The 24,735-nt window shown below is 39.7% G+C and overlaps 1 long non-coding RNA gene across 1 annotated transcript; it reads right to left on the reverse strand.

The window, feature by feature from the left end:
• Positions 1-20,951: 20,951 nt before the first annotated feature.
• Positions 20,952-24,205, reverse strand: LOC309694693. Its single transcript, XR_014272953.1, has 3 exons — positions 23,979-24,205; positions 22,480-22,563; positions 20,952-22,198 (listed from the first exon to the last, which is right to left on the reverse strand). It is a non-coding gene; the product is annotated as an uncharacterized lncRNA (long non-coding RNA).
• Between the last annotated feature and the right edge of the window lie 530 nt (positions 24,206-24,735).

The following is a 24,735-nucleotide window of genomic DNA, read 5'->3' on the forward strand; positions in this document are numbered from 1 at the left end:
TTAGACTGAGTCAGAGTAGACACTCTAAGAACATTTGGACAGGGAGAGTTCAAAGAAGGAGGAAGTAGACCAGTGCCACTGAGAGATGTACTGTATTTCACTGTACGCCCACGCCCACGGCGATAACAGCCTGCAGAGTGAAGAGTGAAGATTTGTTTTTCATCTATCCACATTTGGCAGAAGAACAGAGTTTTTTCTCTTCTGTTCAGCGTTCCCACTGAGGCCAGTTGGAGCTGTTCGATCAACAGGAAACCAACAGACACTCAGTTCGCTCTGATTTTATGAATGAAATTGTTTTGCATTTGTTATTTCTCTGAGTGAGCTGCTCTGTCAGTGATTATCGCAGAAAAATGACATTGTCTTTTTAATTATTACAAAGCGGCCTGCATGGGGCAAAAATTACATCATTACATCCCGCCACACCACAAAGTTGCCCTGCTAAGTTGCAAAACAGAAGATGTCCAAATTCTCAATAAACATGTCCATTAAGGCCACATCAGGCAAGTTGTTGTAACACATTTGATTGGTGTAACAAATACTAAAACTAAGGAGATTTCCTCATGTGTTTTTATTTGGTTTTAGGTTGTTTTAAGCTAGTTTTTATTTGTTCAATATTTTATTAATTTTTCTTTTTTTGCATCTTTAGTTAAATGAACTTTTTTCACATATAGTTTTAGTATTTCATTATTTAACCTTGGTTATTCAATAATCTTGGTGCTGGAGTTTCTAATAACAGTGAATTGGCAGCATATCCTTCAGGCCCTGCGACCTGGCTCTATCACATGCTCTAGAAACTCGGTGGTGATGTAGGATCTCTCTCTCTCTATGTGTGTGTGTGTGTGTAGTACATTCGACAAATAACTAGTTTTTTGTGCTTTAACTCTGGATGACTTTATTTGAAACTGAAATTCATGAAACAATAACAGTTACAGACAGAAGTCTGAAAACTTACTCTTTATTTCATCAAAACCAGTAAAATGAACAAGGCCACATTCAAAACTTGTGAACATAAACATCAAATTATAATTGTATCAGATACATTCATTTATGTAGTGCCTTAATAACCTTTTTATATTACACACATATTTCTTATATACCACTGGTCTGAGAAATATTGTGATTTTTATAGTTATAGTGTCGGTCTTCATTTCTGTTTTTCTTTTTATTTCATCATCTTCAGAAGAAACAAAGCAGGAGACTCACTGAGAAGAAGTGGAGGAATAAATACATCAGTTTGAACAATGTTAATCCATCAACCAGATAAAATAGCAACTGGAGTCATTTAATGTGTTAGTAATCGTTCCCATTGTCTTCACTTTTCATGTACTTACGCGCTAGACGTGATCACTCCTTCACTTCATTCCTTTACTGTATCAGAATTGGAGCCAGACTCCCTCTACGAGTTTTGGGTCTGTTAGGAACAAAACAAAAAATTAAAAATTAAAAATGAACCAGTCCTGCTGTGTTGATCTTCATACCAAAAATGCCACACATTTCTTCATTGTTGCTGCTGCTCAGCAGAAACTTGGACCTGATTCTTGATTTTTTTTTTATTGCACTGTGTGGTTACCTGTAGGGTTGTGGCTTTATGTCTGATCCCTGCTGTGGTTTCTGTAATAAAAAGAGAAAAGGGTTTTAGGGGGAGCTGCTAGTTTCACACACCATGCAGAAGTAAAATGAATGAGATGCAGTCAAACTGCTGGAGTTTTCTTTTAAACAACAGAAAGAGTAAACTGCTGATATGCTGCAAATTGTTTTGAGATGTAAATACTGAAATTATTATGATTATTCCTTAATTTATTTTACTTGTTAAACAGAAATTTGCCTTACTGTGTGGTGTCGTCGACATCCTGCTTGTGTCACGCGGCATTTTTTCAGATGTTTAACATTTGGGCTTTTCACCTTCGTGTTGTGTACAGAAGTTATCTCCTCTGTCTGGGAAAAAAGTATTCAATATTTAGACACCACATCTTCTTATTTCATTTCATTTTGATAGTTTCTGTAATAATTAATGAAAATCTAGACACTGGTTTTGTAAAGTTGTCCTCCTTACCGGTGTCGGCTGTTCAGCTGTCATCTCAGATGAGGCCGTGATGAGCAGGATCGCCTGCAGACACAAAAGGACCACCAATGTGTTTTTGTTCATGACGAGTGGCTAAAGAGTTTGATAAAGATGTGAAACACACACACATAGGCCTTTATATACTCTTCGCCAACAAATAACTTCCATCTGAAGAGGGAAAAAAATAGGGTGTGTGTGTAGATAAAATGTAGCTTGTCCAAAAACGTGCAGCATATATGAAAGCTGTTTGAAGGGGGTTGTTTAACTTATCTTGATTTAATTTGATCACGTCATTTACTCTGTGTTTATTTACCTGATCGCTTGGTTTCCTTCCTGCAGTCCCTCCTTGGGTATTTCACAACAGTTAAAAAAAAATGTGTCACTGAACTCAGCAAAGACCAGAAATGAAACACTTAATCTTCATTATAAAAAAAGAATGAATAAACACAGGACTGTCAGAGTTTCACTTTCTATTGAAGACCTTTTTCCACAAGCAACATTCGAGAAGGAAGATTTTAAATTTCAGTCTCGTGAGGTGTTTTCTTAAGGATAACCTGGATATTTGCTTCTATATGTTCTAAACTATATGTTTTAAACAGTAGAGTTAATAATTTGGTAGCTGTTAACCACTGTGGCCTTAGTCGCATAACAAAGTGTTGCTAACATGCATAAAACCACAACATGCCCTTCACTGTAAGGGAAGTGGTGTGAGTTTAAAGCGGATTTTATCTCTGTTTTACGGTAACAAGTGATATGTTGAGATGGGGAATCTTCAGGGAAATAGTATAACGTAAAACCCAGTAGAAAATGAACATTCTTAGATGTTGTTTCGTTTATGAGTGGGTGGATGTGGGTTCATTATTGTGAAATGTGCACTTACTAAATGTTTTCGTTCCAACAGCCGACACACACTGTTGTGTCTGTTTGCCACATTACAGCTACAAGAGAAGTGCGTGTTTGTCCTGTAATTCCCCGTAAAGAAAAGGAAAACCTGCTGTTATGTAATACATGTGGACTTTTCTTTTACAACAGGGGTGTCAAACTTATTGCGGGGAGGCCAGAATCGGCCAAGCAAAGACTCCGATTACAAATCAGTTACTCCAATTTCCATTGCAACTGAGCATTACCTCAATGTGCTTGCGGTAGTCATGGTAATGCGTCCAAAAGTCTGTGACATCATTTGTATGCCACACACACTCAACACAAAAAAACAGAGGATGTCGAGGTGATGGTATACCTGCTGCTCGGCCTGTTGCCCTCGTCACTGAGTGGCCGATTGGTGGCGTGCAGTCTGTGGATGTCACATTTTAAGATTGACTCAACTCTTAGAACCCAGGCCAGAAAAAAAAATCTTGTACCGTGTATTTCCATCTAATGGAAAACCCTAAAAAGTCGAGTCCAGTCGCCTTCTTTCCAAGCTCGTTAGACTAGGAATAAAATCATTATTTCAAGTGATATATTTACTGAATAGAATAATGAATGCTCTTCACGCTTTCCAGCTGTCAGTGTGATTATAACTCAGACTTGTAGCGGTTGATGTGAGTTTGACCTTTTTATGTTAAAACATATGTGTTAAACTTCATAACTAGCAGGTACTTGCAAATTATTGATCCTTGATGAAGATAGTGGGCGCTACAGTATACAAATCAATATAAATTATTTACATTGATATAAAGTTGCAGTGATGAATATTTCTTGCGATAGTCTTTAGTCCTCTGGTCTTGTTTCATCTGGTTTTCTTCTGAAAACACACACACACACACACACACACACACACACACACACACACACACACACACACACACACACACGCAAACAGAAAAGAGGAAAACTCATTGCAGAGGAATTAACATTGGACTGATGTTAATAAAACAGCAGCACTTTTCTTGCATGCAGAGATGTTTTCTTTTTCCTCACCTGCACAACCGATGTGATCAAAATTTGATCAAAATGTGTTTCACTGTTTTTTCAGAGCTTCCTGTCAAGGGTTATGTTGTTGCCATAAACTGTAAAAAGAGATCTTTCCACAGCCTGCACTGTTTCCTGTGTGCAGGTGTTCAACATGAAGGCCGCATCATCCAGCTCGGATCTTCTTTTAGCAGACATCAGAACTTTTTTATGCAGTACACACGACCTGATATTGCACACCTGATTTGACTTGTTTCTGTTTCTTACTTACTGCATAAAGTGGTTATAAATTTAAGTCAAGTTCTTTATGACTCGGAGGGTGTAATAACTGCACATGTGACACGTGACAATTCATTTCAGTGCAAGATAATATTTTGATTTCTGAGTTTACATTCATACATAATTACCTTCACAAAAAGACAGTCCTGCACAGTATCTTAGCTCTTCTGGACAGAGATCTCAGATGTTGTTCCTGAGATCTGCTGGAGTCACTCGGCTAGCTTCAGAGTCACTGAACCAAGTGCTCCGATTCCTACTGGAACCACTGTTACCTTCACCCTCCACATCTTCTGGAGCTCTTCTCTGAGTCCTTGGTACTTCTCCAGCTTCTCATGTTCCTTTTTCCAGATGCAGCTATCATTCTGTATCGCTATGTCAGTCGCTACGGTCGTCTTCCTCTGGTTGTCCACCACTACTATGTCCAGTTGGTTAGCTATCACCAGTTTGTCCGTCTGTATCTAGAAAACCCAGAGGGTCTTAGCTGGGTCATTTTCAACCATCCTTAGAGGCGCCTCCGATTTTGACCTCGGCCCTTCTTGGCCATACTCGGGACAGATGTTTCTGTATACTGTGCCGCCACTTGGTTATGGCATTCTATGTATGCCCTGCCTGTTTGCATCTTGCATCCTGCTGTTATGTGCTGGATTGTCTCAGGGGCATCTTTACACAGCCTGCACCTGGGGTCTTGCCTGGTGTGGTAGGCTCCAGCCTCTATGGATCTTGTACTTAGGGCTTGTTCCTGTGCTGCCATGATTAGTGCCTCTGTGTTGTCTTTGAGTCCACCTTTTTCCAGCTACTGGTAGGATTTCTGGATGCCAGCAATTTTTTTTTTTTTTAGCTACCAGTGGTACATAGCGTGCAGGGGCCTGCACGGGGCCTCAACAGGAGCACCAGTGAAGAAAATGCACCAGTGAATCCTCGGAGTGCACCAGTGAAGAAAATGCATTCGTCATCACAGAGCATGCCGTGAGGAACACCTTCAGGAGGGTGAACACCAGGAAGGCAGCAGGACCAGATGCAATCCCTGGCCGGGTCCTTAGAGCCTGCGCTGATCAACTAGCACCGGTGTTCACGGAGATCTTCAACCTCTCCCTGGCCCAAGCTGTGGTTCCCACGTGCTTCAAACAGTCCATTATTGTCCCTGTTCCAAAGAAACAACAGCCCGCTTGCCACAATGACTACCGTCCAGTAGCACTGACTTCAATTGTGATGAAGTGTTTTGAAAGACTGATGAGAGATCACATCACTTCTTCACTTCCTGCCACCATCGACTCACTTCAGTTTGCTTACCGGACTAATCGTTCCACAGACGATGCCATATCTCACCTGCTCCACACATCCCTGAGTCACCTGGACACTGGCAGAGGGAATTATGTTAGGATGCTGTTCGTGGACTACAGTTCAGCATTCAACACAATAATTCCCTCTAAGCTTTTCACCAAGTTGACGGATCTAGGACTCAGCTCATCACTGTGTCAGTGGATCCTCAACTTCCTCACAGACAGACCCCAATCAGTGAGGGTGGGAAAACAAGTCTCCCCCTCCATCTCACTCAGCACTGACTGGAGTGCCTCAGGGCTGTGTTTTAAGCCCCCTGCTGTACTCACTGTACACTTATGACTGTGTAGCCACATCAGACACCACCTCCATTGTCAAGTTTGCTGACGACACTGCTGTTGTGGGCCTGATCTCCGACAACATCGAGACGGCCTACCTGGAGGAGATTAGGAACCTGGAGACCTGGTGCCAGGAGAATAACCTCCTCCTAAACATCAGCAAGACTAAGGAGCTGATCGTGGACTTCACTACAAAGCAGGCGAGGAATTACAAACCCCTCATCATCAGTGGCACGCCAGTGGAGAGAGTGGACAGTTTCCGATACCTGGGTGTCCACATCACTCAGGACCTGTCATGGTCCTGCCACATCAACACCCTGATTAAGAAAGCCCGTCAGCGTCTCTTCTTCCTCAGAAGACTTAGAGACTTCCATCTGCCACTGAAGGTGCTCAAGAACTTCTACTCCTTCACCATCGAGAGCGTCCTGACGGCAAACATCTGCACCTGGTTTGGGAACAGCACCAAGCAGGACAGACGAGATCTGCAAAGGGTGGTGCGCTCGGCAGAACGCATCATTCAATCAGAGCTCCCTGACCTGCTCTCCATCTACACCAAGCGGTGCAAGTCCAAAGCTAGGAAGATTATGATGGACCTCTCCCATCCCAACAACGGACTCTTCTCACTGTTGAGGTCTGGGAAGCGCTTCCGCTCCCTTAAGGCCAAAACAGAGAGAATGAGGAGGAGCTTCTTCCCCCAGGCTATTCGGGGCCTGAACCAGGTGTAGGACTGGACTCTCCCAAACACGTCACTATAAGACTGGACTCTCACACACGTCACCACACGCACCACCACACATTTCCTATAATCCTATAATTTATAATCCTTATCTTTATAATCTCTTCTGCTATTTGCACATTCTTTACTGTAAATTCCTAAGTTAATTTGTACATTTTGTAGTAAACTGTAAATTGTAAATATTGTAAAACTTTTCTTCTGTCATTTAATGGTCGGGCATTGTACAGCTACAAGCATTTCACCCCCATGTCATACTGTGTATGGTTGTGTGTGTGTGTGACAAATAAAATTTGAATTTGATAAACTGAGGAGTGTGATACAGCTGTGAAACTCTTGAATATTTGTATTCTCCCTGCTAGCTATAATTTCAATGTGGACAGGGAGGAGGAAGTTGAGAGGCAGCATCAAAATGAAATAATAACACTGTAGTTAAACATTATACAGACCTCAAGTGCCTCCACTGCTTTGCTTTTAAAACTACGCAGAACTGTACAGGATTTACTGACCCAGCTGAGCGCTTACACGATGACAGCTTTTTTAAAGTTTAATGCTTCATTGCTTTCTATTACCGTTAAAGATGATGCACAAAGATGACAATTTCTACTTCAGTCAGCTTTATTTTGCAGCACAGAATACACAAAGTGAACTGTTATGAAATCAACAGCACTTGGAGAAAGCTTATTATTTCAATGAAGAACATGAGTAAGACCATAAAACCTTTCTGCAAGTTTGAATGCTTCATGCTTTCCTTCAGTCAGGTGTGATAAGTGCAAATGTATACTGGGGATTATTGATTCTTTTAATGCAGATACATATCAGTGAAGAATATAGGGATTTCTTACATCATGCAAAGCATCACTGGTTATTGCCTTCATAATAGTACATGGAAACAACGAAAAACATTTCTTGTAACGAAGGAAGATGTAGTCGGTAAAGGTCTCAGTTTTCAGCTCTCCGGTGGGTCATCTGGTTTTCTTCTGATCACTGAGACACACACAGAAAAAAACGTATTTAACATTTGACTGGTTGTAATAGATCAGTTACTATAGCAGTTTTCCTGAGTGCATAGATGAGTTCTTTTTTGCTCACTTTTTTTTGTTTTGTGTATCGAAAAAAACATTTCAGGTTTTCTTCAGAACGGCCTGGGGAGGCATTGATGTTGTTTTACCATTCTGTAAAACCAGAGAGAGAAACAGAGTGTGATTACAACACAGCCTGCTTCCACAGGCTGCACGTGTTAGACATGAAAGCAGCGCTGCCTGAGTGAGATGTTCTTTTGGCAACATCTAAACTTCTAAATCAGTTTTTTTTTTTTTTAATCTGTAGCATGCACACAAATATACAATGCACAGTGCCTCCCATTAGACACCTCATTTCACTTGTTTATGCTACTTGCAGACATCTGTGGTAAGTTTACCTTATTACCAGGAATATTAGGGTTGGCCTGTGGCAAAACAACAACAAATAATTAATTTGTGTCATTTATATGCAAGACAATCTCTTTAATGGTGAGTTTATTATTAGATCCATTAATTTTACTGTGAATGAAAAAATAAAGAAATCTGGTCTTACTTGGCCAAGGAGGGAACATCCACCAGGCCTCGAGGAACAGGACTGTCGTTTGACTCTTTCTCTTCCCTTTCGTCTGTCATCCCTGGTTATTCCCTTCACCAACAAGAGAATGCTTTATTCACTATTGGTCTTAGAAAATTTAGGAAAAAATAATAAATAAATAAAGCATCTAATGCAACAACATGAAACATGCATTAATATGTATCCAGCAGTTCCCAAAGTTTATGACTTCTTACCACATCCAGAGATTGTTTCTGATCGTCTGGCAGTGTGGTTGCATCTGTGGAAGTGAAGGCTGTGATGAGCAGGAAAACCTGCAGACTCAAGAGGAGCAGCAGCACTTTTCTGTCCATGGTGAACTGAGGAGTGTAATGCAGTTGTGAAACACTCCAGTATTTATATAATCCCTGCTAAATAATCATTTCTACGTGGACAGAGAGGAGGGAGTTTACAATAAAGATTCTGAAATCCGATATCTGATAGAGGCAGAATCGAGGCATTTAATTTGTCCATGCACATGCACATATTTTCATAACGCTGACTCTCTTCTGACTTTTCAGCACATGCAGTTATCCACAGAAGAATGTTTTCCTAGAACTCAACTGACTAACTTGTAGAATCCCCTTTAGAAACAATAATTTGAAGTAGATGTTTGTGGGAGAATTCGCCCCACTTATCTGCGTCACAAAGTACCTCTGGACAAGATACTGAACCCTGAGTTGTTCACAATGCATCCATCTGATGCATTAGGTGAGTGTCTGTGGTGCAAACACTAGTCTACTATTACTTAGAAGTTAGAGTTAAAAAGTGCGTAGGCATAGAAATGCAAGTGTCAGTGCTTGGATGAGGCTTCCAGTAGAAAGCTGGTTGAGGGCTTAACTGAGCAGAACAGTGCTATTTGTGAACATTTGCTTTTGCACAGCTCTCTAAAGTCCTGACAAATTATTTCAATTCGGTTGAGGTCTGGACTTTGTCTGGGCCTTTTGCAATTTTGGCCAACTTTAGCTGTCCCGCAGTTAGTCTCACATTTGACTCTACACTTTCTCATATATTTGAGTTCTAATCAACTCAGTAACTGATAGGTGCCCAGCTCCTGCGGCTACAAAACAAGCCCAAACCATCACCCCACCATCAACATGCTTAAACGTTGGTATGAGATCCTTGTGTTGATATTCTGTGTGTGATTTTGCCAAACACAGGGCTGTGCATGATGTCCAAATGTCTCCACTTTGGTCTTGTCTCACTAGAGGACATCGTCCCTGTGCTGCCATGTTCCTTTTAGAAAGACGCGGCTCTCTCCTGGCAGCTGTCACGATCCTGTGTTTTGCATTTAGTCTTACTCCCCTTTGTTGTTCTCTAGATCCTGTTCGCCTGTGCCCTGTTTCCCCCAGTTGTGTTTACTTCCTCTGATTACCTTGTGTGTATGTATAGTGGCGTCATTCATTATATCTTCGTCAGATAAGCTGGGTTTGTTCCTCTGTGGATCTCATGAGGATGTTCACAGTCCCTTTTTCACTCTGGATTTTGTTTTATTTGTTTTATTTTGTTTCTATACCTGACCTAATTAAAGCTTAGTTTTGTTTCCTTGTTGTCCATGGCTTCTGCATCTGGGCCCTTTTTGATGTAACTGTGACAGAAACCACTCCAAACAAACCAAACTGTACTTATTAGCATACATTTAAAATGTTAACTAATGTCTCTAGAGTCTGAGGCTCTTTTTTTCTTTATCTGAAGTTTGTCTGCATGATTGGCCTTGCAGTGAACTTATTCAGACAGCCACGTCTGGAAAAATGATGGACTTATTATTTAGAAATGGTGTTTAATCCTTCCCAGATTGATAGGAAGCAACCGCAGCGTCTCTAGGATTATTGCTGATGTTTTTCCTCCTTGGCATTGTGTAAGACACACCTGGAAGCAGTAAGAGTGTATTTAGGTTTTTACAAGAAAAATTGTAAATGGTAAACATGTAATTTTCCAGTAGCTTTTGCATAAGAAATATTGGATAATATGTTTCATATCACATCCTGAATATGACTATAAACAAGATGGAAAGTTACAGTGAGTTTAGCAAGACTAAAGTTAGAGTATTTACCACATTTTTCCTTTGATTATATTCATTAGCTGATAATAAATAAATTAATAAACAAGGCTTCTGCTTTGTTTTGATGTTTATTAAAGACAGTTTTTAGGTAAATTGTTATCTGTGTCAACGTCTCCAAATAAATACTCTATTGTGCATGCAACAAACTATACTGAATGAAAATAAAGGTGGACTGACTCCATCTTTTGGTCATAGTACATAGATACACTAAGACCGACCACTACAACATCTACTTAGGCCAGGGGTAGGCAACTTCAGGCCTTGAATGCCGCTGTCCTGCAGGTTTTATATGTCCTTGATCCAGCACTGCTCATTCAAATTTCTAAATGACCTCCTCAACATGTCATGAAGTTCACCAGAGGCCTGGTAATGAACTAAGCATTTGATTCAGGTGTGTTGACCCAGGGTGAGATTTAAAACCTGAATGGCACCAGCACCAGAGGCCTGGAGTTGCCTACCCCTGACTTAGGCTAATGCAAGACACGTAAATATCAACAAATTTAACAACTCCGAGGAATGTATATGTGTATATGTGAAAGGATGTTACCTCAAAATGCTTCACTTTGTATACAATAGTTAAAAATAAAGACAGACCAACTAAAAATAAGTCAGACTGACTCTGCTTTTGTGCTCACTTGCAGACTGTTTTCTGAATCTTGATGAAAATTACACGACGCCCACGTCATGATGTCCATTTTTTAAAAATCATGTTAATCGAAAAATGTTTGTTTTCCAATTCTTCTGCCATATTTTCTTCCTTAATGAATTATTTTGAAATCAAAAGTGTAGTTTTGGAGCTGGTTGTCTATTAATTTATGTATTATTACAGTGTGAAACTCAAATTTTATGTACATTGCATTACATTTTGAGTGCAGTTTTTAATCTTTACATATGACATGTAGGGGTGGCACATATGACATGAGCACAGCCTCATCAATTATGTAAGCCAGTTTGGTCTGTGCTGAATATTTCTGTCATACCCTTGTTGGTCATTTATGACTGTTTCCTTGCAACACCGATTTCACCCACCAGAGGTCCTCAGTTGTTCACTCCACACTCCACCATCATTCACATGCTGATTAGTTCCCCTGCAGTCCCCCTCACTTTATCAGTCTTGTAGTGTACATGTACCAGTTTTGTCCATCCTGTTCTTATTGATGACTTTGATCTTTGCTTGACAAAGACCCCCCAGTCTTACTGAACACTAGTAACATATTGTGGATATGCTCTGACTGTTGGTGTTACAAAGCAAACAGATTTTCTTGTAGATAGGTTTAACATGTTACATATCAAAGCTTGCAAGAATAGATTCAGGTCTTTACTGAAATATGATATATATAGATTTATGAACAGTTAATTATTAAAGTATAAAACTGTCAAAACCAAACATGTTTACCAGCCACATGCTCTCAATCTAGACAACAGAACTGTCTCTTCTGTTCTACTCAGTCTTACACTAGCTTTTCTAAACTTCCCTCTTCATCACAAATATATAATTGCACATAGCAGATATAATTTTTTTAATGTTATTAGCGCATTATCATCTATATATTTTAAATATGACTGACTGTCATTTCATGTTTGAATGCTGTTGTGAAACTACCCACTGTGACCAGAGCAGCTGCAGGAGCAGAAGAAGTAAAGGCAATGATGAGCAGGAAAGCCTGCAGGCCTGACAGGATCAGCATCAAAGTTCTGTCCATGACCGACCCACTAAAAATAACACAAAGCCAACCTTTATGTGCTCCTAGAGCTAGTATGGAACACATTGAATGATAACAAAAGTGAGGATGAGCGATAATTCACTTTAGTACTAGCAAATTAAATTTTGCCTGTGCGAGAGTTAATTTGCATGTGTGAAGGTTACTACCTGTAATATAAAAAACACTTTTTTATGTTGTAGCCTGTGCAGCAGTCTGCCGATCAGTGACAGGTAAGTCCTGTCCTGTCCAGGCAGCTGAGACAGAGAGGTAAGATGCTGTGCCATCATTGCACAGGTCTCATCATTTCCCCACGGCGTACAAAGTCTTTTAGCTTGATAAGACTCATAACGTTTAGTTTGTTATCATGACTGACAACAAGTGATAGTTTCTCTTTGCCAGGACAAAGCATTTATTTGATCGCACAGAAGTTTTTTTTTTTAACTACTAGACATGACCACAACATGCAAGCTGTTATCAGCATGCAAGTGATAATAATAGTTATTTGGGCAACTGAGGTGACAGCATCTTCCACATACTTTCAGGTATAGACATTATTCAAACTTACCTGTAACAGTTGGTGAAATGTTAGTATTTGACCACTAGGCGGAGCTCTTGTAATGATAATGTAACTAACGCATTTTATTTTGTATGTTTTATTTTTGTGTTGAGCATGTTAACATTTTCCTTTTTTGCCTACTGGATTGGTGTACAGTTAATTTGATACATGGAAAGTAACTAGTTAATTTTGTAAGTATAAGGTAAGGGCAGAGGTCACTTCCTGTTTTGGGAAGTAAGGTCAGAGAAGCTGCGCATGGTGACGGTCTAGCCGTGTAAAAGTCAAGCTAAGAAAGAAGAAATAAGCCCTAAGTTCCAATTACACCGGTTTGTCTACTTGCAGGCCAAAGTGGTATGTTTGTTTATATTTTGTGAATTTTATATTGTAATATGTTTTAATGCTGAAATATAATTTTCTTGTACATTTGTATTCACCAGTTCTACGGTGTACCTGTGTACGTTAAGAGAAGCACAGTAAACATCAGTAAAGAAGAACTCTCGTGTCTCTCGTGTATGTGTACAAGCCGGCATAGTAGAACACTCCACTGCTCCGGAGAAGGCAACGAGATGGTTGGACCGACGCTACTAGCAAGAGAAGCTACTAGCAAGAGAAGCTACTAGCAAGAGAAGTATCACATGCTCCAGCAAATGCATTGAATACGTAAAGAAGCAAGCTAACAAGTGAAAAATAGTCAAGCAAGCACAAAAGTCCGTGTCTTGGAAGTAACAAAGCACTTGTAAATTGTTATCAAGCCTCAGTTCCATTTGAAATTCAAAGTGACCTTTCATATTAAGGAGCAGCTAAAATCAAGATTTATCAAGTAAATGTTAAAGTCAAGTGAAAATACTATTAAGACAACATGGCAGATGAAAATGAAGATGCAATACAGCCCACTGAAGAAGAAAATGCTGATGATAATTTTCAAAATGATGAAAGTAAAGAGCAGACAAATGGAGAAGAAACTCCACAGTGCTCAGTATTTACTGAAGGCACACAGTCAGAAAGCTTACGCAGAAGCCAGCGCACACGCACTCTTACTGAAAAGGGACAATCCTTACAAGAAGCCAAGTTAAATGACTTGACAAACAATTTTGAGCGAGTTTACAAGAAGTGGAAATACCACATAAACTTATTGAAAAGAATGGTGAAGAGTAAAGACATTGAGTTAATACCTGAAGCTGTAAGTGTTATAGACACTAGTATGACTGACATCTGTAACATTCATGATGAGATCAGAAAAATACAAAGTCCTGATATTGAAATGCGCAGAAGGTGTGATGTGTGCATGGCTATCAGTGAAACTGCCAGAGCAAAGGCTCGGTGCCTTTTAGAAGAAGATGGTAATCCAAATAGTATACCCTGGCCTGATTCAGAGTCCGTGTATGACAGCAGTTCATCCAGCGCTTCTTCAAGGATCACATATAAGTCAAGGTCTATCTCTGGAATGTCAAAGCAATCATCTCTGGTCACACTACAACAAAGACAAGAAGCTGCAGCTGATGTAGCAGCTACAGAAGAAGTCATTAAAATAATGAAAACACAGCATCAGTGTGAGGAAGAAATCAGAGAACTTGAAGTTGAGGATGCAAGGAAAAGAGCTCAATTTCTAACTGAGAGCACCTCAATAAAGACAAGGTTAGATGAAAAGAGAAAGGAAGTGGAACTTTTGAGAGAATTGCAAAAGCGTAATGCAGCACAAGCAAGATTGAAAGTGTATGCTGAAAGTGTGAACAGTGAGGATGAAGACAAATCTCCTGTTCATTCCCAAGTAAGACAAGATAGTTCCTTCCCACAACCAAGCTTTCCAAATGTGAACTCGAAACCATTCATCCCCTCTCAAGTTAGAGCTCCGCAACAAACTGCACCTCTCCAAGCCTCTGTCCCTCAAACAGCAATTCGTAGTGCAAATGAAACACCCTCCACTGATCTTGTAAGGATGCTCGCTGAAGCTATCACTGCAAACAGAATCCCAATCCCAGAGCCTCCAGTCTTCACAGGTGATCCGCTGCAGTATAATGACTGGAAGTTGTCTTTTCAAACATTAGTTGACCGCAAGAATCTGCCAATTCAAGAAAAGCTATTCTTCCTGAGAAAGTATGTTGGAGGTTCAGCGAAGAAGGCTATTGAAGGACACTTTCTGGTTGGAACAGACACCGCTTATCATGCTGCCTGGGAGATACTCAACGACAGGTTTGGAGATCCCTTTGTGATAAGCAAATCATATCGTGACAAGATTCAGTCATGGCCAAAAATTAACAACAAAGACACTAAAGATCTACGTGAGTTTGCAGATTTTCTAAGCAGTGTTGAGTCAGCCATACCTTATGTCCAAGGTTTACAAGTTTTGCATGACTGCGTGGAAAATCAGAGGATAGCTGCAAAGCTGCCTGATTGGCTAAGTGCACGGTGGAACAGAATGGTGACAGAGTTTCAAGATGAACACAGAATGTTCCCAGATTTTAGTCATTTTGTCAAATTCCTGAATAAAGAAGCAAGAATTGCATGTAATCCTATCACTTCTCTGCCTGCAATAAAGCCAACTGAACAAGACAAGTATGCGTTCAAAGAAAAGCCCAAAAGAAACTACATGCTGAATGCTAAGTCACTTGGTACAAGCTCTAGTGAAAGGACAAATGTCACATGTCTTTTTTGTAAGAAACCTGGTCACACGCTTCAGAAATGTCACAAGATAATGGACAAGTCAGTTGAAGAGAGAGTAAAGTTTGTGCAGTCTGAAAAACTGTGCTTTGGTTGCCTCAGGACTGGTCATAACTCTAAGAACTGCACTTCCAGAAGTGTGTGTGACAAATGCCAAAAGCCTCACCCAACTTGTCTACATCAAGACAGAGAGAAAAGAGACAAGGAACAAAGAAAGAATAGCCAACAACAATTTAAGGCTAACCAGGAAACAGAGGTTTCTGAAGTACAAGAGCAAGTATCTAACCAAGTTACATCCAACAGAGTTGTGCAACAAAAGTCAAAAGGTTGTACTTCCTCAGTTATCCCAGTTTATGTATCCACTGTGGATGAACCAGAGAATGAAAAGTTGGTGTATGCTTTGCTCGATACTCAAAGTGACACCACTTTCATCTTGAAAGACACAGCTCAGTCGCTCAATGCCATGTTAGAGCCAGTTAAACTCAAGATTTCCACTATAACGTCCAAAACAAAAGTTGTTTCAAGCAGCAAGTTAAAGGACTTACAAGTAAGAGGCATTTACTCTGAAACGAGAATCAAACTACCAACAAGCTATACCAGAGACTACATTCCTGCTAACAGATCACATATTCCCACAAACAAAACAGCAGAGAATTGGTCACATTTGAAACATTTATCAAAGGAGATGGCTCCCAAGCTTGATTGTGAAGTTGGACTACTGATCGGATATAACTGTCCTCAAGCATTGCTCCCTCTAGCGGTGGTCAGTGGTGATCGAGACCAGCCATTTGCACAGAAATCTTTGCTTGGCTGGAGCATCATTGGCTACAGTGACTCTGAAGGTGATTGTGAAGATGAAATAGGAGTAAGCCATCGTGTTATTGTTAGACAAGTCTTGCCAGCTGTAGGACCAGCTCACAAGCTCAAAACGGAAGTTCACTTTGTAAGCAGAAACAAAGTCAAAGAAATACTTACTCCAGCCGAGATACTTAATGTGCTAGAGATGGACTTTGTTGAAAAAGGTGTTGAAGAAGAGTCAATGTCACAAGAAGATCTACTGTTTCTAGCCAAAGTAAAAGAAGGCATCAAACAAAGGCAAGATGGCCACTTTGAAATGCCACTACCCTTCAGACAAGAAAGACCTGACTTGCCAAACAACAAACTTTGTGCAGAACACAGACTGAAGTGTTTAGAAAGGCGTCTCAGAAAAGACGAGCGCTACTACAAGGACTACGTGACTTTCATGCAAGACATCATAAAGAGAGGTGACGCAGAGAAAGTGCCAGAGGCTGAGCTAAATAATCAACCAGCATGGTACATTCCTCACCATGGCGTCTACCATCCGCAGAAGCCAAATAAGATCCGCGTCGTCTTTGATTGCTCTGCAAGGTTCCAGAATACATCGCTCAACGAGCATCTCCTGTCAGGACCTGACCTCACAAATACTCTTGTTGGAGTTCTGTGTCGTTTCAGGACAGGACGTGTAGCTGTCATGTGTGACGTGGAGCGCATGTTTCACCAGTTTCATGTTGCCCCAAAGGATCAAGATTACCTCCGATTCCTATGGTGGGAGGATGGTAACATGGAAAGGTCCACATCAGTGTTTCGCATGAGAGTCCACTTGTTTGGTGCAGCATCTTCACCAGGATGCGCAAACTTTGGATTCAAGCATGTCGCTGCGCAAGGTGAAAATAAGTTCAGTGAAGCCACGGTGAAGTTCATGCAACGCAACTTCTACGTGGATGACGGTTTGGTGAGTGTGGATTCAGTGCAAGAAGCTATTCAACTTGTAAAGGAAGCTAGAGAACTGTGTGCCACGGGTAAGCTGCACCTGCACAAGTTCATTAGCAACAGCAAGGAAGTGATTGCTGCTATCCCAAAGGAAGAATGTGTAGCAGGAGCAACTGATCTGGATCTGGCACTAGGAGAGCCAAAGATAGAAAGAGCCTTAGGGGTCCAATGGTGTGTAAGCTCAGACACCTTTCAATTCAGGGTGATTGTAAAGAATAACCCCTTCACTAGAAGAGGAGTGCTCTCGACAGTGGCCTCAATATTCGACCCACTTGGATTCGTCGCTCCATTCATTTTAGTTGGTAAGAAACTCCTCCAAAGAATGTGTCAGGAAAAGCTGGACTGGGACGAGCCGCTTCCAGAAGATCTCAAGCCTCAATGGGAAGCTTGGCTCAGAGACCTCCAGAACCTGTCCTCCATAAAGATATCACGTTGTTATGTCCCATCAACATCCGACCAAGTGAAGCAGTATGAGTTACACAGCTTTTCTGATGCCAGTGTAACCGGTTATGGTGTGTGCTCATACTTGAGAACAGTGACCAAGTTTGGAGAAGTACAGTGCACTCTTGTGATGGGTAAAGCAAGAGTCGCTCCTACTAAAGTGACAACCATCCCAAGATTGGAGCTTTCTGCGGCTGTAGTAGCTACGAGAGCAGCTGACTTTCTAAAGAGAGAATTGGAGATCCAAAATATTCAGGAGTACTACTGGACTGATTCCAAAGTTGTCCTTGGTTATATTAACAACGACGCAAGGCGCTTTCATGTATTCGTTGCTAACAGAATACAGAGAATCAGATCAAGTACAGAACCAAGTCAATGGCGATATGTTGCCTCTGAACAAAATCCTGCAGATCACGCGTCACGTGGAGTCATGACAAAAGAACTAGTACAGTCCAACTGGTTCACAGGACCAAGTTTTTTATGGCAAAAGGAACTACCAAAAGAAGATGCTAAAGTGAAAGAGATCAGTATCGAAGATCCAGAACTCAAAGTCACAATGGTATTCGCAGTTAAGGCAAAAGAAGAGAAATCCATTTTAGAACGACTGGAAAAATTCTCAGATTGGATGAGAGTTGTGAAAGCAATTGCAAGATTAAGACGACGTGTAAAGTATGCAAAGAACTCAAAGGAAATGTCCAATGAAAGTACTACGTTGGAAGAAAGGAAAGAAGCCGAGGAGTTCATCATACAGACAGTTCAACAAGAAGCATTTGGAAAGGAAATTAAGATCATAAAGGAGGAAGTCAGACCATCTCACTCAAAGCTACTTCAGTTAAGTCCATTCCTTGATCAACACAATATCTTGAGGGTAGGAGGAAGACTTACAAAAGCATCAATCCATCCCAACATCAAACACCCAGCCATTCTGCCAAAGAAACATCATGTGTCGCACCTGCTCATCAAACATTTTCATGAGAAGACGCATCATCAAGGCCGAGGGATGACAGTAAATGAGATACGGTCCAATGGCATATGGGTAATTGGCTGCAGTACTGAAGTATCGTCATTTATATACAAATGTGTCAAATGTAGAAAGTACAGGAAAGGCAATCAAGAACAAAGGATGGGCGACCTGCCACCAGAAAGACTGGAAGCTACCCCTCCATTTACATACAGCGGTATGGACTGCTTCGGACCATTCTGTGTAAAAGAAGGGAGGAAAGACTTGAAGAGATATGGACTCTTGTTTACATGTATGTGCTCGAGAGCTATACATATAGAAGTTCTAGATGATCTCAGTGCAGACTGTTTTCTCAATGCACTCCGTTGTTTCATAGCAATACGTGGCAACGTAGGTCAGCTGCATTGTGATCAAGGCACCAATTTTATCGGTGCAAGAAACGAGCTTCTAACGCAAGCAACTCAAGAGAAAGTCAAAGAGCTGGGAATAACTTTCGTTTTCAACCCACCTGCTTCTAGCCACATGGGAGGAGTCTGGGAGAGGCAGATTCGGACAATAAGAAATGTTCTGAAATCCATTCTTGACCAGTCAGCTTCAAGATTAGACACTTCATCATTGAGAACGTTCATGTATGAAGCTATGGCAATAGTAAACAGTCGACCACTAACTGTAGAGTCTATCAATGACCCTGTAGGACTGGAGCCGTTGACACCCAACCATATTTTGACGATGAAGTCAGCAGTAATCTCACCACCACCTGGAGAATTCGCTAAAGAAGATCTCTACCTCCAGAAAAGATGGAAACGAGTACAATATTTGGCGAATGTATTTTGGACAAGGTGGAGAAAGGAATATCTGTTAAACTTGCAACAGAGAAGCAAATGGAATAAAAACAGAAGAAATGCAAAAATAAATGACATTGTGTTATTACAAGAAGACTGTCTTCCAAGAAATCAATGGAAACTCGCCAAAGTTGTGGAAGTCACTCCAGGAGCTGACGGCAGAGTCAGAAAAGTTAAGCTTCTCATCGGTGACTCTACTAGAGACAATAAGGGGAAGCACACAACTAAGACGATTTTAGAGAGACCCATACATAAGACTATACTTTTACTTGAAGCAGAGTAAAGACTCAACATAATGTTTATTGGTTGACCTTCGCTAAGTTCATTGTTGGGTCAAATTCCTTTAGGATCACACATGCTGTTGCGATAGTGTGATGGTGGGAGTGTAACAGTTGGTGAAATGTTAGTATTTGACCACTAGGCGGAGCTCTTGTAATGATAATGTAACTAACGCATTTTATTTTGTATGTTTTATTTTTGTGTTGAGCATGTTAACATTTTCCTTTTTTGTCTACTGGATTGGTGTACAGTTAATTTGATACATGGAAAGTAACTAGTTAATTTTGTAAGTATAAGGTAAGGGCAGAGGTCACTTCCTGTTTTGGGAAGTAAGGTCAGAGAAGCTGCGCATGGTGACGGTCTAGCCGTGTAAAAGTCAAGCTAAGAAAGAAGAAATAAGCCCTAAGTTCCAATTACACCGGTTTGTCTACTTGCAGGCCAAAGTGGTATGTTTGTTTATATTTTGTGAATTTTATATTGTAATATGTTTTAATGCTGAAATATAATTTTCTTGTACATTTGTATTCACCAGTTCTACGGTGTACCTGTGTACGTTAAGAGAAGCACAGTAAACATCAGTAAAGAAGAACTCTCGTGTCTCTCGTGTATGTGTACAAGCCGGCATATTACCTACAAAATCATTGAACTATTAAACTTGTTTTGATTTTTTGATGTCATTTACAATTTTTGTTCAGTTACAGTTTAAGTTTTGTTCGTGTTTGAATCTTTGGAGGCAAAGTGGAGGCATCAGGTGATCCCTTTAAAATGCTGCTGAGCTGTAAATTTTCCCTCTGCATAGGCTAATTTTATAGTAGGATAAAGTTGTACTTAAATTTGTCTTATTTCAAACAATGTGCACCTCAAAGCAAACAGGCTTACACTCTTTGAGCTGGAGCCAACCTACTAATGAGTCAGAACACTTAGTGCCTCTGATCACTCCTCACTCCTCATGCATTGGTCTCCTGAATACATTTGTGCTGGCAGTTCTAATATATTTGTGTTACTGATGGTATTAAAGTATAGAGGTTTATGTTTTTTGTATAAAGGATGATTTAAACAAAGGAATTTCACATTCAGTGGTTTTTACCTCCAGTAAATGAACTACATTGAAGTACACTGGCAGTGTGACAATTGCTGTTTTTGATACTGAAACTACTAAACTAAGACTCAAGTGCTTTTAAGTGTTTATGTTCTGGGCAACAGAAGTCTTATTTTGTAGTGTTTGCTTGTGGCCACCAGTTATATACTGTGTAATGTGACTGACTCTGCTCAAAAGTTTGACAGTTTCAGTGAGTGTTACAAAGAAAATAGGGATTTTTTTGCATATAGAAAGGCTTCTTCTGTGTTTTGATGTTGCATCCTCAGTGCAAGAAGAGATTGTCTGATCAAACTATTTTTTTTTTAGTAAACTCTTCTTTCACTGTCTTAAAACCAAACACAGGTAAGTCAGTAAGTTACTGAATAAAATGTGCAGAAAACATGTGGAAGTTTTACAGTTGTTCAAAGTCAGTGAGTCAGGGGCTTGAAGGAGAAGCAAATATACATCTGATACATCTGATTTTCTGGCGCTGTGTTTAACACCATGTTATCATGTCTTTATTTGTCATCATTGGACAATCTTACAATTAACTACACAACTTCTTTTCAGAATATCAGTCTAATTCACGCAAATGTGCAGTGCTTTAAATATTTTATTAGTCCAGTTTATACTCAGCACATGCAGTACTTAACAAAATTATTATTACTATCCAGTGCAAGGTTCCACACAAGGTACCCACAGCTGCCCTAAATACACAATACTGGTAATTACCAAAAACACTTTTTATGTTCCTGTGGTTAATCCTCCAACATGCAATTATTTATTTAATATCAAAATAATTATTGTTGTTATCTATGATTTTTCAAATTCATAGTTTTACAAAAAAAATATATCTTAAAACAGTTAAGTGCTTTAGGATTTTTTTTTTAAATTAAGATGCAAAGGTTATTTATATGACGTAGTATTAGGGCCGCATTAAGAAAAACAAAATTATTCATCATTTTGAGAATAATATTGTAATTCTATTTTGTTTCAAGACAATCAGCCATGGTTGCTGTACCCTCTGAGTGAAATCGTACTTCAGAATCGACTTAAGTAACAAGGAAGGAAATGATTTCTTTTTTAGCACACAAACATATTATGGTAAATGTAAAAGGATGTTGAAAAGATGGTGCAGAAAGCTGCATTCACGTAATGTGAAATGGCTAACTCATCTACACAAAGGTATAAGAAACGTGGCAGTTTGTCTTGAAACAACAAAAGTAATCTCCACATTTTGATGCTTTTCTCAAAATAGATTTTCGATTTTAATCGTGAAATTTTGACTTTATTCTCAAATTGATCAAAATATTTTATTTTCTTAATGTGGCCCTAATACTCCGCCTTATATTTACTTCCAAAATTAGTTTTAGTGGTTGAATGTTATTTGTGTTTAATTTCTGACTTCTCAGAGGAGTCCAGTGAGCTGGTTCAAATTTAGCATCTGTCTGTATGCGAGGTGACTTCTGCACCAACTGCAATGTTGCAACATGTTTGCAGAGAATCTGTTGTTGTGATAGTTTATATGCGTAGATTATTGAAGCACCCAGGTCAATGGAAAAATGCAGGAAGGAGTTTCTGGCCGCAGCGATGTGTGATGGGTAAACTACTGGCCCTGCAGAGAGAGAAATAAATAAAACAGTCTTTGCTCTGCTTTAGCTTTAAATATCTATGTGCTTGAAATTAAAAAAAAAAAATAAATTCAATAGTGATCATAATAACAGGACCAGCTTTTTCTTTATAAAGAAAAACATGGGCTTCGCAATCCATTATTGTTTTCTGTAATAAGAAAGCTTTGGAAACAGAAGGATAATTCACAAGATGATTCAGTGTTTATCAAGTTGCTGTTCTGTAACAGCAGGAAATAAAGAAAATGTAAATAACAAAACAATTTACCATTGGGCGGCACCCTCCACGTCTAATGGAACACCTTCTCTTCTGTAGTTTTTGCTTTGGTGGGTTGACCGTCCTGTTTGCCACCTATAATGAAATGACATGAACATTGCGTTTTTATGTAATGATGATAAATTAAAATCAACATAAAGTATAGACATGTTGTTACTGTATAAAGAAATCATGGTCATGACATGTATAGATTAATATACAAAGTCCACAAGGAGTACAGTAAATAAATACAGAAGGCAATAAATTGCAAATCTCACAATCCCACATTTGATCTAATAAAACAACAGATCAAATGTTTAAACTGAGAAAATGTACAAGTACAAGTAACGAGTTCTTAGTTACTTGTTCATTTAGTCTGTTTTCTTTTGTGTCCTGGTCTCATCTGTGTTCTCCCCACCCCATCATGTCTCCATCGCTGTCTCACTGTCTGGCTCTGTGTTGTGTTTCCTGTTTTATTTTGGTAGACATGGTGTCTCTTGTACATTTTGCTCAGTTTTTCTTCCCCCGTCTTTTTGTCTCTGATTTGTTCCTCCTGTGTTCCCACCTGTTGCCCATCCCCTTGTTATCCTGTGTGTATTTAAATCTTCAGTCGCCCTCTGCTCATTGTCACATTGTCTCTGCTAGCTGTGTAGTCTATCGTGTGTTCCTAGTTTGATCAGTTAGTTTCTGTTGGTATTCCCTAATTGTTTATTTCTTGTTTTGTTACTAGTTCCAGAGTTTTCAGTTGTTAGTTCTTTTATTTTTGAATATTTTTACGCAGCAATAAACCTTTCTCTTTTAGCTTACAACTCTGTTTTTGAGTCCTGCTTTTGGGTCCAACCTCTGCCTGCCACACAGCTGTACGTGACAGTTGTATTTCTTGTTTCACAGTGCACTTAGTTTTCAGTTGGTGAAAGGTCTGGACTGCTGACAGGCCAGTTAGGTACCCGGACTTTTCTTTTACGTAACCGTGCTATTGCAAAGATGCAGTATGTGGCTTAGCAATGTCTTGCTGAAATATCCAAAGGACCCCCTGACAAAATATGTCATATGACTGGGAGCATCTGTTGCTCTTATGCATGTATTTATGTATATAAATTCATGCAGTAATGGCAGCTTTAGACATGTGCATGTGTTGACATGTGTCAATTCCATTGGTGCTGAGCACTGATAACAAGCCCGATGGTCCCTCCTCTTTTGTTTGGAGGATACGCCATGCATGTTTTCCAAAAAATTTCAAGTTTTGATGAATCTTTCCAAACACAAGGAATGAACTTAAGGGAGTATAAAACTGCACAAACACCTATTATGATGCTACGTTCCAATTTTGTAATGGAAAAGTAGAAATACACTCAAAATCAAACACATTTGCCAGCCACGTGATCCAGGTCTGTTGATACAACTTAAAACAGCGAGCTTTCTCTTCTGCGGCATTAAGTTCCTCTTTCCACAAAATATAATATGGAATTTGTAGTAAATTCAGACAGATAATTAAAGGTATGTATCCCTACCTTTTTGATTGCTGTTGCGGATCTTTTTAACTGATCTGGACCTTTCACTACGACTTGACCAGCTGCGTCTGAAGGAAAGGCAGTGATGAGCAGAACAACCTGCAGGCACAACAGGAGCAGCACAGTTTTGTCCATGGCTGACAAAAGAAACGAACAGAAAGCTGATGCTCACTAGAACTGCTGTGGACAAAGATGTGGCAATAACAGACTGCCAGCTGTGTTTTCTTACTAACAGGAAACTGCAAGTCATGTCCACAACATGCAAGTCATTATCAACATGAAACTTACTTACATTAATAAGAGTGCATAAGAGGTGTGACCCAAATACATTGACAGCTGTGGTTTTACTACAGTGAAAACCACTCCTTTAATCTTGGTTTAGAAAAAAATTGAGTTGAGTTTAATTTCATTATGCTTCTTTATATTCTTCCTGGATGATAGATGGAATACTATATTTAAAAAAAAAAACAGCTTACAAACTTAATTATGTAGCATAAAGACTGAAGACAGGATGTAACAGCTATCCATACTATCTCAACAATCACAAGATCTGTTTACAAGCCTTTAAATTAGTATCATAACATGTAAAAAGCCTATGAATATGCAGCCACAATCCTTTCACATCTACTTTCACAAACTTACAAGTAAACAAACTGAAGAGATCAAAGTATGCAACTGTTTCTGTACTATGAAGATGAAGGTATTGCCGCCTACTAACCAATCAGTAATCTTAAAAGCAACATCACTATTCCTGGAA

The sequence above is a fragment of the Aulonocara stuartgranti genome (assembly GCF_965226115.1).
Source record: "Aulonocara stuartgranti genome assembly, chromosome: 18".
NCBI classification, from domain to species: domain Eukaryota; kingdom Metazoa; phylum Chordata; class Actinopteri; order Cichliformes; family Cichlidae; genus Aulonocara; species Aulonocara stuartgranti.